The 19,684-nt window shown below is 34.4% G+C and overlaps 1 protein-coding gene across 4 annotated transcripts in view; it reads right to left on the reverse strand.

Annotated features, from left to right (window-relative positions):
* The window catches only part of LOC120625704, a 163,947-nt gene that overhangs the window by 143,263 nt on the left and 1,000 nt on the right, over window positions 1-19,684 (reverse strand). The window lies entirely within an intron of this gene.

Here is a 19,684-nt window from a genome sequence, read left to right on the forward strand (position 1 = left end):
CCGCCAGCTGCTCGGGAGCCTCGCTCCGCAGCGAGATCTGCCCGCGCCTCTCGTGTGCCTGACCCCTGCTGCTCCGCGGCCGCTGCCTACTCTGACGGTACCCGCTGCCAACAAACCCCTAACTTTTATCACAATAATCGAATTATTCAAAAAATGCGCACAATTTTCTGCGGCGGCACGGTCTAGTAAGCTATTCAACGCGGATACACCGGCGACTTGGTAAAACGTCAGAGCGGACTGGGTCGCGAGGCGAGCGTGCGTGGCGGCTCTGTCGCGCACGGTCGCCGGCCGCTGCCGCGCACCGTCCGCCCGCCGAAAGCCGAGACGCAGCGACGCCCAAACCTAGCGAATACGGCCAGCGCCCAAACGAATACTGCTGAATAACAGCAATCCGATTTACTATAGCAAAATACTGGTATAATCTGTATTTCTCTTTTAATAATTTTATATTATAAAATAAAAAATTACGTTATCACTTCGTATACGAATAATGTTCGTATAGAATATTGAGATTAAGGAGATCATCAATGGGCGTTCGGAGCGGTGCGGTGTGAGACGGGGAATGCGCGCGCATTCTGCCCGAGACATTCGATTTTGGTCCATGACTGTTGGATGCTTACAGTAGCCCACCGAGTGATTTAATAGTTCATTCTAGACTATGACACAACTGGCGGGTGTTTAATAATTTTAATTTGTCAGACACAAATTAGGTACCTCTTTTGTTCTACATAGATAGCAACACATCCAAAATTAACTGTTGCAAGCATTACGATGTCTAAAACTGTGTTACGAATTTTTTTAAGAATTTAAAATAAACCACTTCTGAATTTATTCCTTATCATGGACATTTAGGATTTTTTTGTCACTACCACTCAACTAACATCTGAAATGATTTTGTGATTGAGTGATTTTTGTCATTAAAATTCATTAAAAATAAAAAAATAACATTATTTTTATTTCTTTTTCTTTCTGTAAATTACCTTTTTTTAAGTTAATGTATCTCAAACAGACAACTAGGTAAGATCTAAATCTAATAAATAATAAACAAATTCAATCTAGTATGTAGTAGTATTAATGCAGTATCATGTTATTTTATATTTTAGAAAACATAAGTATCCTCTTATGCAACTGTGTTAAGTAAAATTAAATCAATTATTAAAATACTATGTTGATCATGCTCAAAACGGCATCATACCAAACTCAGCATCAACATCAAAAAATACTTTGATTTGTTATCAAGCACCATATCATCCATATATACCAATAAACCAGCGCAACGTATCAACCCTGCTTTAAAATAAAATAAACAAAAATCAACTAACACAAAAAACACAATGTCGCTAAATGTTTTTAGGATGAACTAGAAGTTCAATATACGAGTATCTAAAGACGTGTTAATTAATGCTTATATTATATGCAAAAATTTTATCAATTGTATCTGTATTCATACAGCTCTATGCTGTAAGCTCTATTATACTGCCATGCGTAACAAATACCTAAAAGGAGTATTATTTAAGCATGGTGGAGAAAAAAAATTAGAATAAGAGAACTTTTGAACATGAACACCTGAGCAACAGAAGCACACGAGCGTGTATTAAATAAAGTTTCACTTTTTTTGTGCGATCTCCTACGAATAATTACAGTTTTTTTTGGAATAGAAGCGATGAAGGTCGTTTTTCCCCTTAATATGGATGCCAATAAAAAGTACATGTATGAAAAATTAAAGAATAATATCGCTTTCCAAGAATAAATGCTTTGAGCAATTTGTTTGTCTATAATAATTTAACTCTTTTTCTGACTGACCGCTCCTAGCATTTTATTTACAGGAATAATTTACGGATCATAACAGATTGCCTACCTGATTTTAAGTAGAAAACTATCGCCTTTAAACATAGCAGTGGGGGGCAATTATGGGGCATGCAAGAAACACCTTATATATATATTTTATTCATATATTTGTATAATTTTTAAATCTTATTTATTGCACCACCTACCCCTTTTCTATGTTTTTTTCCTTCTGGGCCTATAAGGCCACCAAATTGTACTCTCTTACTATGTATATCTCTGTAACTACTTTTTATTTTTGGTGTACAATAAAAGTGTATTCATTCATTTACGTTCTACAAAGTGCCGGGCTTTGTCTTCCAACCTAAAGCATAGGTGTTAAGCCTCATATGCCTGTTATTACACCAACAACCAAACCCTTCAGACCAGAACACAGCAATGCTGCTTGGTGGCAGAACAACGCATGACAGTTGTACTTCCCCGGACGAGTTTTGTCACCAAAAGTTCTATTATGAAAATTAAGCTTAATTTGCTATACTCCGCGAACAGCAGGAGAATTTGTATGGTATAATTGTATGGTGTAAAGTTGTCAACTTAACAATTATTTCTTGTCAAGTCAACATCTCCTGAGGATGCTCCGGTTTCGGAGTTAAACGTGCGTAAAGGGTACATTGCCGAGGATCTGTTTAGTGTGGATTGTACGGATTGAAGTAATTATTAATTACACCATACAGATTTTCCTGCTGTTCGCGAAGTATACCAAATTAAGCTTAATTTTCATAATATATTATGGATTTCCGCAAAGTAACGCCTGCTTCTATCCAATATACCAAAAGTTCTACCAATGTTATAAGACGTAATTTTCCGTATATAGACTACAATTAATATAGGTACAATCAAAGCCGAGAACAGAATAAACAGAAGATTTAGTTTAATTACAATCACGGTCAGCTTTTAAACGAGATCCATCCATTTTGAATCCGTTATCGAAATCAACTAAACGGGTTAATGATTACGTAAACGATTTAGGAGTGAATCTTGCACTTTATCGTATTTCCTTGGCACACTTGCTATCATACAGATACGTAAAGCACTACACCGTGAGTGTGACAGTGAAGTCTTCTCGATAAGTAGTTGAGATACCACGTGTATCTTTTTAAAGCTTATTTTAAAGACAGAGTTATTGTAGCCATGATAACTGAGCTGGACTTACAAATGATTAAAGTTAAGCGTTAGATTAATTAACTAACCATTATTCACCGAATGAAAGAGCAATTATTTACATTAGGTGTAATAAAGTACAAATTTCGAGATAAAATAGTTGAGTTGATTTTTGAACTGTATGTATAGTTAACAAGCCAGTGTAAGAGCTAATTGACAAACTATTTTTTCTTTGGTTTTTTTTTACTCAGGTTTTATTCGATAATTGGGCTAATTAATTTAGCTTTGAATAATCATCTCCACATAGTTATTGTTCGTTATAAATTATGGATAGGGTGTGAAAACCATTAAGAGCGTGTCATGACCGCTTTCGATTTCAAATAACCAAAGTATACCAAATTTTTGATGAATACCTAAAACAACCGTGCTGTAAAGTTTTGTTAGAGGTAACTTTGTGACTTTTTCTACCAAAATAAAATTGCGAATTGTGTAAAGCGGATTACTATATCTATAAAAATATGGTAAAAAATAACATATATTTATTTTGGATGTAAAGAACTAAATGGAGTATCAATAAGTTCTTTTAAACTAATTTAGCGGTACTCAGCACATACACATAAGAATGATCGTGTACACTCTCTTTACTAAAAAAGCTTGATAAACAAAATATTCCGTTATAGGGCGGAGAGTAGAGCAAGTTTATGTTATCTTTTAAGTAAAATATGAAAAAAGTTGTTTTAAGGGAAAACCATTTCCCGACATATTAATTACAAAGAAACATTCGACAGTAATTTTCTTTTTAAGATTTTCAGTTTATTAATCATCCCCTATTTTTGAGGATGCCCTGTTATTTAATATTAACTCGAATATTAAAGTGTTCAGACATTTTAATTTAATTTTTTAAATCGGATGTAGTACATAACAGTGGTATGAGACCATCAATATTTATGAAGTGGTTATCATCAACCGTATCAACATTGCAAACCCCCTAATATTGGAAGTATTCTAGTTCAATGAAGGCCTTACTTTCAGACATTCGCGATGTGTCAGAGTGAACTACCTCTAAATTTTCTGGAGCCTGCGGCCACAGCAGGTTACAACTGCAGCGGCTAATACATTTTGCATTCCGGCACACAATAATATGTGAATGATATTAACGTAAATTCGTCTCGATATTTAATGCTTATCAAGTATGATTCTATATTGAATGTTTACGAAGTAAGTTTAGAAGACAGGCAACTATGAAATTTGTATAGCCACCATCTTGAATCCGCGATTTTTTATCTTTTTTCAGCTCTCTGCCGTGGAAGACGTTCTGAATATTTTTTAATGATTAAAACTCCACGTAGCTTTAATACCCTGGTCTACAAACCCTCGAGCTTCATATTTTTTTCTCCCAAAATACTGTAATTTTTACCAATTGTCGGAACGTCAGCATTTTATTATATATATATATTTTATGAATCAAGCAAACTTTCGGATCCCGATTATCCTTTGCTAAGAAACTAATATTCCATCTTTTATACTCTTACATACTCGACATATACCCCGACGGAATTAGTATGGCCGCCATCTCAAATCCGCCATTTTGAATTTTTTTCAGCTGAAAATTTTTTTTCAGCTTACTGCCAATTTAATAAGGTAAAATATCACTCTTATATATTTAATATTTATTTGACATAGGCACCTTGACATGAACATCCTACGAATAATTTTTATAAGTCTGAAAAAAAAACCGTATGTACGACGTACTACGTAATTATTCATTAGTTTCAATAAAATTATATTTTGGTTTTTCACCTTATTATAAGCCAAAGTCAAAGTCAAAAATATCTTTATTCAAGTACATAAGAATCACACGGTAGTGAGATAATGGCGATTACCACATTCGTAAACTTAAAACTAAAGCTACGAGGGTTCCAAATGCGTCCTGGTCTAAGAAGAAGCCCTCAACAAACTTAGCCAGGTGTTTTTTTTTGTTATCACCATCTGACAATGTCATTTAAAATTATTAGAAGAGCAACCTGGTTAGAACAATAATTCTCACCCAAGCTTTTTTATCGATTACGTAGTCCTTTATACTATAATAGGACTTCTCTATAAGCTTTTACTAACTTTTTAAGAGACATTTCGACGCCCGATTGGCGCAGCGGGCAGCGACCCTGCTTTCTGAGTCCCGTTTCTGAGGCCGTGGGTTCGATGCCCACTACTGGAAAATGTTCGGGGATGAGCATGAATGTTTTTCAGTGTCTGGGTGTTTATATGTATATTATAAGTATTTATGTATATTATACAAAAAAAATATTCATCAGTCATCTTAGTACCCATAACACAAGCTACGCTTACTTTGGGGCTAGATGGCAATGTGTGTATTGTCGTAGTATATTTATTTATTTATTTATTTATTTATTTATTTATCTCCAAGATGTCAATATACGAGTATATATATAACACGTAAAAGCTGGGCGTGAGAGAAAAAACGATTGTAATCTTTGTACGAATATTTAAAAAATATTTCATTTTGGAGGAAATCCTTATTTGACTCGACTATAAAATGGCTATAAAATGCTCAGAAATTCAAAACTCTATGTATGTGCCGCCCTGTGCCTATCAACCTGAGACGTAGGTGCTGTTAAGTCACTTGTGCCGCTTACCACGCCCTTCAGACCGGAACACAGCAATGTCTCTTTGGCAGCAGGAATAAGCATAGCGTAAGTACTAACTTGCACGGACTAGCTCTGTTTCATAAGCTCTACTACTACTATATTTATATAAAGCACTAAGCGATTCAAGTGCCGTTTGCATTTTTGCTAGCTACACCTTTTACCATTACTGATAATTGATTTTCGCAGAGTTGTTACCCTCAGTATGTTCAAATCTCTTTCGAGAAAATCAAAGCCAACAACGCGTTACTCGCATGCTTTGCAAGGTGTTGCTCCGTTTGTAGGCAATAGTTGCTGGAATGCTTGGGCTTGCAGATTTTAGCACGTAGAGTAAGTTAGGTAATGAATAAGCGTATTTGCCACTCATGGGGCAACGTAACAGATTTACGTACTTGTTTCCATTTATCGATATTATTTTATTATTGTGTTCTGACCAACTGAGCCTCTTTATACTCGCGCACCAAAGGTCCAATACTCCGGTAGAAGATTATAAAAGCAAAACGATAAAAAAACAAAACAAAAAAGAGAAAGATTAGAATTATCAAGAAAGAGATTAGAATTATATTATGGAAATGCAAAAATAACTTTGTTTACACAGCTTATTGCTTAAATAAAAAAACGTCCAAGTGGCAGTCGGACTGGCACACGAAGGGTGTTGGAATGAAGGACTGATAAATCCCCACGTAAGGGTTTAATTTTTTACCATTTTGGTACGGAACCCTTAACACCGACAATGGAGTCTCCTCGTGAGATGTTGACTTTAACATCTTTTAAATATTGTATTTTTAAAATAGATATGGCTTGTTTTATTTAAACAAGCCCGTAAAAGCCTAGTAAGATTTCATTATGGCCGCCGTTCTCAAGCTAAATTTTATTTTAAAACTGATTGTGTTTGTCTGTAGAATTTTTTATAGCCATTCTTTTTTTCTTTACAAAAGATATAAACTTAGCAAGAGATTCTTATAGTTTTTGAAGTTCTTATGGCAACATAACTTTTGACTAAATTATAAATTTTATTGAAATTAATAATTATTTAAAAAATAACCAATAACATGGTTATAAAATGAATTTGAAGCCCAATTTATTACAATAAATTACAAATTTATGTACGTGCAATTTCAACAAATTCCAAACTTACCGCGATTTACTTGGCAACACCGTACATACGTATATTTTCTTGGATGTTGGCCACACGTTTTACTCGTAGGTACCTAAATAATTGTGTTTTGTAAAAAACTTAGGCAGTCCTAATTTTTTCCAATAAATTGAGAGAGAAAGAAAGGATGGGTGCAATTCACGGTATAATGACTTCGAAGGAAGACAGTACTGTATACCAAAACCATTAATTATTGAAACAAATATGATTGGGAAGATTTTTTTAATCTGAATAAGTGTTTGTTATAAGTTGGCGCCGCCTCTAGGGCAAGTAGATATTATCTTTGTATAGGTAAAGTTATATTTGTATGATCAAACAATCTAAAACATGATTAGTTTTTTATAATGCAAAACTTATAGGAAAGAACCTGGAACATTTAGATTTCATAAAACAGTCACTTTAGTCGCAATTATATCCTTTTTTTTTTTTTTTTTATATATATGGAGGAGGAAAATCCTCATGGATACCACTAACTGGCATGCCCGACTTCACCTATAATTATGGAGTGACCTGCGGACTAAAAACCTCCTCCATCCTCCACTGTACTTTCCGGTATTACACTAAGTATTCCATCAGAAAGGCAGCTGTTTAATTCAGGCTTCGGTGTTCTGCCTATACCATTCGTCATCTTCCCGAGTTTTCATAATGAGCTTTACCAATTTACCATTTACCAACTTTTTCCCATTCATCCTTATTCGCAAGCATTCTGGGTATAAAGTTTTTAGGCGTTAACTTGCTTCCTTTTCCTAAAGTCATATTTCTTTCTCGTTCAAACATACGGCACTCAAAGATGGCATGCTGTGGAGTATCATTTTCGCCACAATAGGGGCACTCGTCACTTATGGCTTTACCTATGGTATGCAGGTACGTGTTGAAGACACCATGCCCACTCAAAACCTGTGCTAGCCATCTGTCTACTTCTCCATGTTTGCGTTCCATCCACTCTTTAAGGTTCGGTATGAGTTCCCTGGTCCATGCTCCTTTTCCACGGCTTCTCCATTCTGCCTCCCATTCTATCAACGTTCTTCTTCTTTCCTCTTCAGGTGTATTTTTGTCTTTTCTGTATCTTCTGGTACGTTCCAAAGCCAGTCGCTCTATGGGTATTAGTCCAGCTATTACCTGCACGGCTTCTAAAGAGATAGTTCTATAGGCACCACATATTCTTATGGCAAGCAGCCTCTGAATTATTGTCAGCATTTTTTTATACTTATCCATCTTTAATGTCTTTACCCATATTGGTGCACCATATAACATAACAGAGTGGGCCACTGATGCCAGTAATTTTCTCTTACTCGCACGTGGTCCACCTCGCCGAGGCATCAGCCGGCCCAACGCTGCAGTTAGGCGTTCTGCCTTGCCCGACACCTCTTCAATATGTTTATTGAACTTCAGACATCTGTCAAACCATATACCCCCAGGTACTTTAGTTTTTCTCCAGGTCTAACTTCTACGCCGTCTACTAGAAATGAGATTGGGCCATACCTTTTTTTTCCGCTAAGCATAATGGCTTCAGTCTTTTCGGGTGCAAGTCTAAGTCTCTTGTGTTTCATCCAGCCGCTTATCCTACCGAGTGCAATGTTGGCCTTTTTCATTAACACATGCTCTTTTTGGGCCGTCACTATTAAGGCTAGATCATCTGCGAAGCCTACAAGCTGGACCTCAGATCCCAAATCCAATCTCAGCACCTCGTCATAAAGAATATTCCACAGTGTTGGGCCTAAAATGGAGCCCTGTGGTACCCCACTGCTTACTTCAAACGTTTTTGTCGTTCCCTTAGCATCTCTTACAACGACATGTCTTTGATCTAGGTAGCTATCTATAAGGTTGTACATATATTGAGGGAAGCCTCTTCTCTTTATTTCTTCGAGTATAGCTTGCCAAGGCGCTGAATTGAACGCATTCTTAACGTCAAGCATTATTAATGCACATAATTTTTTGTTACGTTGTGTGCCTTGTTTCGCCGCTTCCGCCATTGCTACAACCTTTTCAATTGCGCCAAGTGTGGACTTTCCTTTCCTAAATCCGAATTGTGTATCCGCTAAGTTGCAATGATTTTGTAGCAATTCTTCTATCCTGCCTAATAAGATTGCTTCTAGCAGTTTACCATAGCAATCTAGTAGGGAGAGTGGTCTATAACCAGCGGGATCATCAGCTTTTTTGTTTGGTTTTCGGAGCAATACTAGCTTTGCTGTTTTCCAAATGGCTGGGAAAATACCTGATTTAATCACCCCAGTCATAACGTTTTTGATCTTTTCAGGTATAATACTTGTGGCAATTATATCCTTAACAATCATTATTTGAACGGCTGTAAAAAAAACTTCTTAATGGTTTTAATATTTTTTTTTTATATTAATATTCTTACTTATTCTAAACTTATCTCTATCTTTCTAAATCATTATCAGTTTGCTTTTAGAGTATCGTAATGAAAACGGAAATCTTATTAATAAATTCCCTTATTTCCTACATACAATTCTTACATTTTTTAAAACCTATATATAGGTAACATAATATTGTGTTTTATTTTCGAGTTTCGTAAAAAAAAACTTTTATAGTATCTGTATGTATGTCCGTCCGCCAGTCCGTCTTGGCTTGAGGCACGAAATTATATTTACAAATTAAGTTCAGTTGAAAAATAGATAATAATGATAAATGATAAAGAATAATGACGTACATGCAATCTTGAAATTTTGTACGAACGTAGGTCTAACAAAAGTGATGAGAATAATTCACAAAATTAATGATTTTAATTCCCTCGTTGAATTATATGGTTACGAGGTCAATCATATTCATATGATCCATTTGTAGATTCGAAAATAGGGTTTTATTTTCTTTTCAGTTGTAGAAATATAATTTATCTCCATTACATCGGTTTGTACAGCAAAATGCACCAATATATTAAGGAAAATAAAAAAATATTAATAAAAAATATTATATTAAATGTGTCACAGTTTGTGAAGGAAATGCAGTAATAGAGTACTGTTCCCAATAGATTAGCCTGGTGGGTTTATGCTCTAATTCTCTCTCTCTCCTAAATAGGAGAGGAGGCTTGTGCCCGCAGTAAGACAGTGTGAGTGAGTATATGACGACCTCCCTGGCGCAACGGTGAGCTCTGTGAGTTTAAATAGAAGATCCCGGGTTTGATTTCCGGCAGGGGCAATTTGGGAATTTATAACTTCTAAATTTTCTTTGGTCTGGTCGGGTGTGGGGCTTTCGCCGTGGCTAGTTACCCTACCGACAAAGACGTGCCGCTTAGCGATTTAGTGTTCCGGTGCAATTTTGCGTAGAAACCGATTAGGGGTATGACTACCATTATTTCCAACAGGTTAGCCCGTTACCATATTAGACTGCATGATCAATTACCACCAGGTGAGATTGCAGTCAAGGGCTTACTTGTAGTGGAATAAAAAAAAGAGACATAAATGTATCAGATCATAATCAGTGAAAAATAACTTGATAAATGTATAATTGGTATAACAAATTAAGTTATCCTGTCCAAAACAAAATACAAAGTCCCCAGTGGACAAGTTACTCGCACCTGGCTGTGTTTTTATACTTTCACGTATTGCTCTGTAATTACCTTTTTTTCTCAATTGGATCTCAAACACTCGTGGATATATTTTATATGTAGCACTTCTGCAGCACGACTAAAGTATCATTTTAAACATCCAACTAAATAACATCAAGATCAAATATCATAATATGATCAAAGTTGCAACAGTAAGTAAAAAAACACAAACCTTGCAAATTTGTTCTTTGGTAAATACCACACAAGATACTTTTAGCTTCGGCAACGTGAATTAGTTACTTTTCGGTAGCTTGACAGAGCAACGCTTTAATCCCCACGCAATAACAACAGACACAGCGAATAGGGAGGTCACCTTAAGTTTTTACTTATGCAGATCACCTCTATGCCTGCTGATGCATTTTCAAGATTAATTGAGTTGTCAAAAAGTGCAATTATGACGTAACGATCAATATCACCGAAACTCGATGCAGCGTAAATTAACTGCTATCACTATTATCATCAAAATTCAAAAAATTCAAAATTCATTTATTTCAAGTAGGCCTAATACAAGCACTTTTGAAACGTCAAGTCTGTAGTGACCGTCCGTGTCCGTGTGTAGTGACTCTACCACCGGTTCGGAAGACAGATTCTACCGAGAAGAAGCCGGCAAGAAACTCAGCAGTTTCATCATAACAACCCATTATGGGCTTACTAAAGGGTGCTCCCACAATGAGTAGGGAGTAAGGCCACCCCGCTGGCTCAGCTCTCGATAATGTTCTCAAAGATGTGTGAATTGGTGAACTCCACACATCTTTGGGAACATTATCGAGAGCTCTTAGGCATGCAGGATTTCTTAAGATGTTTTCCTTTACCGTTGATGCAAGTGATATTTTAATTGCTTAAAACGCACATAACTTAGAAAATTAGGGGTGCATGGTAGGATTCGAGCTCGGCCCCCCGAAAGTAAGGTCGAAGTCCTACCCTACGGGCTAATAAATCGACTTAACACTACATCAGCGATGCTTAAAGTATTACTAACCATGAATGCAGCAGAATAGCTAGAAAGCTATTAGATAAATTATTTATATGCACTATTTAGTATTCAACGTATTATGTAGTAAAACTACCCTTGTTCAAGGAAACCCGTTTATAGTAAAGTTGGTTTTTTAAACTTTTCAAACCTTTAATTTTTCCTACGCGAAGTTCAACATCTCGTTGAACTAATGAGTTGTTTTGAACAGGTATGCAGGGTACATGATATACGAACATGAGCTAAACACTTATTTGTAGTAAGATAAAATTGATTAACGCATTAGTTAAAAAAAAGGTTTGCGGGTATTTCAATTATCGTGAACAGGCATTTTCATTACATTGGTGGACTCCACACACCTTTGAGAACATTATGGAGAAGTTCGAGACATGCTGGTTTCCTCACGATGATTTCTTTCACCGTTGAAGCAAGTGATATTTATTTATTATTTAGTTTATTGCTTGAAATGAACATAACTTATAAAAGTTAGAGGTGAGTGCTGGAATTCAAACTCGGCCCTAGAAAGTAAGGTCGAAATCCTACCCACTAAGCTATCACCGCTTCCCAAATAATATATGATATAATAAAGATAAATTTTAAATATTTCTACATTCATAATCTTCAATAATCAATAGAACTAAATAAAACTTATTACTGAATACTTTCTATTATATATCAGTTACACGTAGACAAGATATACGAGTATTTACGGGCAGCCTTTCAAATAAGTTACGTTACCGACTGGTGCAGGTTTCCAGTGTTATCGATTTCTGCTAGTTGTATCCCAAATATCTTATCTTTGCGACCAGCATCTTCTTAATCCATTTTAAGTTTTAAGATGTAACAAAATACTTAGTAGACCTTCTTTATTTAAATTGTAGAGAATATAAAGCAAATTGAATGTTGTCTAAAATACACTTAATCGTTGATTGCATTCATTTAGGAATATTATACGAGAGGGGAAATATGAACCAGGAATTATTTAACAACTATTTAAAATTATGGTGAGAAACTTAAAACAACGGAATGAAATATTAATAATATATTTTCTTGTAAAGAAATTGTATATCAGTGAGTAAATATGATATTGCCAGTTCTCTATGGCCTAAAAAAAATGCATAGCAATTTATAGAGAAATCTTGTGCCCTAAAATAATAAATCTGAGCCAAAATCTTCGGATGTAAGAACAGAGTTGGTAGAGTATGATCAGAGAATGGTGAGTGAGTTTTTGTGACAGAGCTCGTCTGGGGAAGGCCATGCTTATTTCGCTGCCGAACAGCATTGGTGTGTTCCGGTTTGAAGGGCATAAATAACAGGCACATGAATCCTAACATCTACGCCTCAGGTGGATTAACACAGGGTAGCTATTACTATATAAAAATAAAGGATAGCACTCTAAATTGAAGCTAGTAAACTTAACTGTACGAATTCGATTTTTCATAATTATTGCCGAGTTTAAAAGCTGGCAACCTTACCTACCCGAGATACATGTCGAAAATAAACCCTAAAGTCTAATAAACGAAGCTTTGCCGCTTGACCATTTTCCCTATCAATTGGCCCTAATTAATGAATTTAAGATTAGTTAACAGATATTGGGTCCAACACTTATGTCCACCGTGGACATCCTTCAATTGAAAAGCACTAATTGTGTCCTCTGATGGTGTTGAGAGCCGCTAAATAATTTAAACTATTAAGATTTATAAAGATCTTCGCAGCGAAAAATAGATAGGTATGTTATTCTCAACCACATTTCTGACTAAATGCTTTTCGATTTAAGTTACTGTTACGAAGCTGCGTAGAAACCAAGAAATAGGCATAACTGCCATACCCTAAACATTTTAGCCCGCCCTCTTAAGACTGAATCATCATTACATTAAATAAAGAGTAGCGAAATAAAAAAGTCAGTATTAGGTTTCCAAAAGAACATAATCGTAGAGCGATAAAAATGCATAGTAAAAAAGAAATGTTATACCAAGTACGTACTAAAAGAATTAATAATATAAAATAAAAACTTCAAAGGGGTCTCGATTATTAGCAGTAATTTGTGATAGGGAATGAAAAGAAAAGTAAGAAATAGGTAAGGTGAAACCTTATTAGGCCCCGTGAGGTCTATGTATGTTAGGTTTAAACTTAACCGATCTTGATGAAATTTAGTACAGAGATAGCTGGCATCTTGGATATGGAATTACGATACTTTAATTCCCCGAAAAACACAGTACCTACTGTTTTTACAGAATTAAATAAAAACCTGGGCAAAGTAACTGTTACTACAGGAGGCTTTAAAACAAACAACCACGCACAGAGCTTGGGGAACGCTGGATTATTATAAATTCAAAATTGTGTTGATTTATTTGTGCTTGTTTCACGCAATAAAAGTTTTTTTGCATAAGTGGGTGAGTGAATAAGGCTACTTGTACCTACTACATTTTTATGCTATTTACGCATCAAAAGTGCCATCTATATGTATCTACTATAATATCTGACTATATACGATTCGTATGAAATAGCTTTAAAGCGCAAAACTGGTCATGTCAAAATGGGTAAGCAGAGTTTTATAAAAGTTATTCTAATATTAGGTTAACTTATGCAGTGTACGAAATTAATGAAGCGATAAAATCTACTTATTTCAGCCTTCTGTTCTACATGCAGTAACTTTGCATTTATGAATTAATAGTACAGTAGATGTAGAATTAGTTGGAAAAGTATAATATTTCAGGTCTAGTTTATAAATAAATAACATGTTTCGGCATAGCCGGTGTTAAAGGTGGGTCGAGCTGTATATCGAGTTCTATTCCGCTTTCAAAGAATATTAGCCGCCCCACCCCCTTAACCGTTGAGCTGTTGAGGCTATAAATATATATTGGTTCGAAGGTTGTTAGGTGATATGCGCCCAAAGAAAAAACCTACCAATGGCTCCAGTTTCATAAATAGTTTATAGTAAAATCTGCTCAAAGAGTTATTTATCTGTGTGATTTAAAATTTTGGATCCCAATTTATTGATATATTTTGATCATATACTCAATTATTTCATATTATTGATTATATGATCAAAATATAATTTTTACTGTATAGATGTATCTTTATAAATTCAAATTCAAAATTCATTTATTTCAAGTAGGTCAAATATAAGCACTTTTGAAACGACAAGTATGTCTGTTTGTTGTTTCTGAGTTTCTCTTTTACAATTTTACAATCATTGTTCTATCTTGTCTGAGATAATAGCAGCTTGCTTCTAAGCAACCTTGTCATTATTAAATTTATCATAAGTATAGTAATCTCGATTTATTAAATGATTTTCTACGTTCTTTAAACTTATGTAATGGTAAATCTAACACTACCTTCGGTATCATGTTGAAAAAGCATAAACTCAGTCCCACACAGGTTTTCTGCACTTTTCTAAGACGATATTCTGATATCAACAATTTATGTCCGTTTCTAGTAAGTCAATATTTAAAAAAGATTAAATTATTACAAATATATTGCGAAGCTAGTGTAAGTCTACTTATTTTTTTCCATTTTAACCGAGGGATTTGCGTGATCTAAGTTAGTATATTATCGGACTGCTCTTTTGTTGTTGTATATATACATATAACAGCTGCTTTGCCTCTTAGCAAGGTCCCATAGGACATTACACTGTGAAAGTACGCAAAATACACGAGCCTAGCTGTTTAAACGTCTGTAAACTGTCTAATTATTCTGACTGCATAGACAGCTAAGCTAAGTTTACCCGCTAATAGGCATCCCACTGAAGCATGCAATCCATGGTCACACCTGTAAAAACTGTGGAATTCTCAATTTGTATCAATTAATAATAACATTTTTGCCAATCTTCCTCACACTTAGTGTACACACTTAGTTTTTATTAGCATTTAAATGGAAGTTATTGACAGTAAACCAGTGAGACTGATGCGACATAGTTTGGTTTACATCGCAAGAATTGTCTTTATTTCTATCCCTTTTAAAAATGAGTGATTTATCATTTGCAAAAAGCACAAATTCACAAGTGCTACAGGCATAGTGAAATAGAACCAAAATTGAGCCCTGTGGGACACCCATTAATATAGGCCTATCCTGAGACTTTGTTTTTTATATCTTTTTTGCATACCTTTTGGATTCTATCACTGAAATAAGAGACAATCAGATTACGTGCAAAGTTTTTAACTTTATTCACCAAAGCATTCAATTGCATTAAACATAAAATATAGCTTTATATTTTATGTTCAATGCAATCGAATGCATTGGAAGGATCACAAAAAACAACAATAGCCTTCTGTGAATGTTTCCAAGCATCGTAAATATGTTTTATCAGTTCAGAACTCGCATCCGTTTTGCTACGACAAAGAACATACTGATCTTGGTGAAGAAGGTTATTAACATAATAATGTTCTAAAAGATGGTTAAGATGATTTTTTTCAAATATGTAAGATAGAAAAAGGCCTGTAATTATTTAGAGCAGCTTTATTACCAGATTTAAATCGTGGGTTTTCCATGTTACCTTAAATTTGGAAAAAAATCCATATAAACAAATTCATTAAAAATTATGGGTAAATATGGGGCAATGACGTCAATGATACCTAGTATGTCATAGGAGATATATACCCCTGTTCACCTGTCTTTCTCAATTTAAATGGTTTAATTTTTTTTTTTGTAATATCTAATGCAGATATAAATTTAAAATTAAATAAAAGATTCTTGAATATTTTTACATGTTCGAGGATGAAGACGGATTATACTGTTTTTCATCTTACAGTTCATACCATGTATCCCTACTTTTGTAAATTTGTAAGTACTTACAAATAGATACGTACGTAGGCTTTCAAGCAATCATATCATTATGAAATACATCAACTGTTATTAATCTCGCTGTAATAAATGTGATTTAATACATTGTTTTAATGTGTAAATTGTGAGGTCCACAATTACCCTGCTAATTAGGTAATACAAATACCACACGATTTTTTTTGCACTCTAAACTAGGATATTTAACAAATGACACAGCTTGGTTTACATAGTAAGTGCTATCTTTAATTATATCAGTTTCAGAAATTTTAGATGTATCTGTAAACAATACAATAACAATCTCACAAGTGACATTGACATGGTGCGGCATATCATTTATAGACACCAATAACAGAAAGGGACCCAAGATTGAGCCCTGTGTTACCATAAGTACTTCCCACGAACGCACTCACGTGTACTTTACTAACATAAATTTAATAAAAAGCCATTTTGAGATCACAACTACAGACTTCCATTTTATTTATTTGTATAGATTTTGAATACAATTTAAGCCAATTTTGGGAAACTTTTAGGGGCCATCCCCCTAATAAGGGGATATAAAATAAGTTGGCTTTTATTAAGCTTTGGTTTAACATTTGAGATAGGGATGCATCTTATCGTCGCTTCTATTCAACTTATATTTTATCTTTCCAGAATCACTGGAAGAAACGAATGGAGTGTCAAGATAATCGGACAAATTATACGTAACATTATTATACGCTGGCGATACAACACGCGATTTTTTGGCTTCTAGTTTGCAAGGTCTACAGAAAATAATAGATAGCGTTTATGATTGTAGTACAAAATCCGGTCTAAGCATGAATCTTTTTTGATGTTATTATAAAAAATCAGGAACTGAACCCAATCATAACGATCGTAGGTAAAAAAACTAAAAAGACTTTCTACGTTAAAATATGTAAATGAACAAAGGTTAATGAAAAATGGTTACTTGGTGGTCCAGATCCTGAAATAAAGATCCGGATTGAAACTGTCAAAAAACTGTGAAAATAAAGTATTCGGCAATAAAGAGTACGGCTGTATATTAACCTGCGTATGAGAATGCTCCATTGTTATATCTGGCCGATAGTTCTAAATGGTTGTGAGACTAGTACAATTAAAAAAATACTTAGAAAAAGCTAGTTGGCTTTAAAATGTGGTGCTACCGAAGAAGCTTGCGAATAAGTTTGGTCCAAAAATTAAGAAATAATGAAGTCCTACTACATAAAATTGAGGAAAAACAGCGTCGCGTCGGTAGAAGAATAAAAGTCGTGGCTTAGAAATATCCGTGAATGGACTGGGATAGCCAACGTGGCACCGATTTCGTTTGGCGAAAGACAAAAAATATATATGACGAGATGACGGCCTACCATCAACAGTGGAGAAGCACCAGAAGAAGATTTAAGCTTAAAATGTAGTTAAGACATGAGAATATCTCAACGACTTTTTATACAAAACTCTGGAGGAATTTAATATGAAAGTTTTATGTTTACGAAATTAGTAACAGACTTCCCTTTAGCACAGGGAAAACTAAGGGGAAAGTGGTAAGACATGAGGTGAAAACTTGTATCAAAATAAAGTATTATAGTGAATTAAATTCGGAAGTTAGTAAGTGTTCTGCATTAGTTAGTTAGGATTTTACAAAATTGAACCTGGTGAATGTGTCCGATATTAGTGAAAAATAAAGTATATTGCCATTTTGAATTCATACTCTAAAATATGTATTCTTAATGGCAAGGTTGCTAGAAAACAGGTTGCTTTCATTCCCCACAAGGTTTTTTTTTACTGACGAACGTTTGTCTACAATTACTCCTGATGGTGAGTGATGATGCAGGTGGAGCTTTGCCATGTTTGTCGATGAATTCGCCCCCTATGTGAGTGGCATACACTAATAGATCCCCCGTCGATCTATAACGACGAAAAATGATTGTTAAATTGAAAATTGATGACGAAAAAGTACAATTCCTGAGTTTCTTACCAGCTCCTTTTCGGTAGAATCTACATCCGAACTTGTAGATTCACTACAAACAGGTGGTAGTGGCACCTCGTTTCAAGTGCTTATATTATTAGGCCTACTTGAAATAAATAAAAAGAATTTTTCAAATTTTATATTATTATTTGAAACTGAATGGTGATGAACACCTTAATATAACCACCTTATATATGACCTTGAATATTTTCTTCCCTAAAATATTTTTACATGAAGTACTGGGGAAGTGAACGGGATACGGGGATATTTTTTTAACTTTGCTAATTATTAACCGCGATAATATGCCTTGCCGTGTGTTTGGGACTTTTTAACTGATCTGGAGTAAAATAAATTAATTAATTCTGTAGGGATGGAAATGAGAGAGGGAAAAATTTAGATTAGGAATTAATTCTGCGCGGACGAACTAACTGCTAGTTAACCAATTAAAACATTGTTTCGCAAGAGTACGACTTTTTAAGAATTAGTTTATCAGATAACCTAAATAATATTATCCTATACGTTAAATATCGAACTATGATAAGAAATATACAATGTCATATTGCAGCTTTAACATTTTTAAGGGGCATCCATAAATGACGTAACGCAAATAAGGAGAGAAGGGGGTATCATCAGGTTTCACTCAGGTGTTACATTAAAGAAGGGGGGGGGGGGAGGGTGTTACTAAAATCGTGTCACGTGACCTGGACTAACTTAACTTAATAATTTTGATGCGTCACTTGCATTATTATGGACAACCCTTACATACTTCTCAAGACAACCCTTACATACTTCTCAAATTGCTTTTGTGCGGCACACATTAAACTATGCAAACGTCACTACAGAAGTAGTATGACAATAGGTGTCATACTACTTCTGTAGTGACGTTTGATGAATGATGAATTTTACCAATTTTTAAATCAATACTTTAAAATAATCTTTATAATAATGACCCTAGGAAAGAAAAATATCCAAATGTTAATAATAAAGGTTTTTTTTTTGTTGAAACTATTTGATTTTCAAAAACATCACAAATAAGGAGCCGATTTATCATCGATTGTCAATCTTTATATTTTTATAGTTATGTCAATGTACCTTTATTCTTTAGTAAATACGTTATAAAACAATTGTCAAATTAGCCCTAAGATAACAAGCTAATGAAATAGAGTATAATTTCCAAAACCCAAATAAAAAATATAAATAAAAATATTGATGTACAGAATCCCAAGTATTACTATTATAAACTCGCTTACATCTTTGTTTATAACGGTTACATAAAATACGAATACAACTTGCTATTATAATACGAATTAGCTACGAGTATAGTACACATTTCAATAATTGATCGCAGAAAATAATTTATCTACCTTTGAGTAAAATAAGCAAGTTTTTAAAGGCGCATTTGACATTCATGCTAGCTATATTGCAGACGGTACTAGATTACAAAGTTTGAGATGATTATATTTAATGTAGAAATCAAAATAGTATTATTTGTATCTAATTCAATACTCGAAATTATATCTTGCGCATTCATATTTATTTTATTTGTGATGTAAATATTATAATGACAGAAATGTTAAACACTACGAATATATTCTTCATGCTCGGTACCTACTTACATTCATCTAAATTTTATCATGAT

The sequence above is a fragment of the Pararge aegeria genome, chromosome 8 (assembly GCF_905163445.1).
Source record: "Pararge aegeria chromosome 8, ilParAegt1.1, whole genome shotgun sequence".
NCBI classification, from domain to species: domain Eukaryota; kingdom Metazoa; phylum Arthropoda; class Insecta; order Lepidoptera; family Nymphalidae; genus Pararge; species Pararge aegeria.